This window comes from Condylura cristata, unplaced genomic scaffold (genome assembly GCF_000260355.1).
Source record: "Condylura cristata isolate star-nosed mole 26May11 unplaced genomic scaffold, ConCri1.0 scaffold00009, whole genome shotgun sequence".
NCBI classification, from domain to species: domain Eukaryota; kingdom Metazoa; phylum Chordata; class Mammalia; order Eulipotyphla; family Talpidae; genus Condylura; species Condylura cristata.
Window position 1 is genome coordinate 30,502,346 of NW_004567110.1, and position 1,130 is coordinate 30,503,475.

Here is a 1,130-nt window from a genome sequence, read left to right on the forward strand (position 1 = left end):
AGAGACAGAATGGGTAGCAAAACAGGTAGATGTACGAAATAAACTGCTGAGGCAAACAGCAGGAGGGTCAGGAGAGGTCTACCATACCATGTGGGTCACTTCCATGGCTTGTGATTGAACGCAAGCTGCAGGGGTTGTGATAACTTCATAGTGCTGTGCTTTAACCTTTTGTACCACCAGGGAAGGCCTAAATCTTTTGAGCAAATTTTATTCTAGTTTTATTTTCCTTTTAGTTGTGTTTATGGAGGAGCATGATTTGAAACTCTATTCAACTATGTTGTTGGCCCTGTAGGGTAATTTTAGCAATAAAAAATAGGGGAAAAAATGGTAAAGGTGATATATTACTGATGTGTAATCAAGCAGATACATTGTTCATTAAAGGGACTATCACTAAAAAGTTTTAGGAGTGCAATATGTCAGTATAAATTGAGTGTCTGAAAATCTTTCATTCCTTTGGGCTAGCAATTTCATTTCCAAGGATTTTATCTTGAACAAATAACCAGATGTATGCAAAGATTGAGTACAATAGTGAAAAATAAAGCAATGTTTAACAATAGAGGATTAATTAAATAAATCATAATATGTCCTTCTAATAGGATATCATGCAGAAACCAAACACCATTTTACTACTTAATCACTTGGGAGATGGTCACAGTAATACAAGAAAATAAATTGTGAATTAATAGATAGGTTATAATATTTTTGCTTCAGCATCCTAAAAGATAATATTTAGAATATCATAAACATACCTTCAACTTATTAGACTATTTAAAAAAATTTTTTTAGGTTGTATAGCTTTTAAATAATGAGTGAAGATTTTTGTTAATTGTATAGATCCATACAACTACCATTCAATAAATTCCCTCCTAACTAATTCTAGTCAATCCTTCTCTAATCTTCCAGACTAGTCAATCTATTTTACTTCACAGACTTCATACACTTTCTAGTTTCTACCCCACAGACTAATTTTCTTGTTCAAGAGTTTTTGTCTTAGACTATTTTTATATGTTGATACTGGAAATCTTTTCAATAAAAACAGAGTTTTGGGGCCCTCCCTGGTGGCGCAGCGGGTTAAAGCGCAGCACTGAGAATCTGAGGCCACTTCCGCATGAGTTCGATTCCCGCCTGCC

At 34.4% G+C, this 1,130-nt stretch overlaps 1 protein-coding gene across 2 annotated transcripts in view; it reads left to right on the forward strand.

Moving 5' to 3' along the window:
• Positions 1–1,130, forward strand: part of RAD54B (RAD54 homolog B (S. cerevisiae)) — a 54,573-nt gene that overhangs the window by 27,343 nt on the left and 26,100 nt on the right. The window lies entirely within an intron of this gene.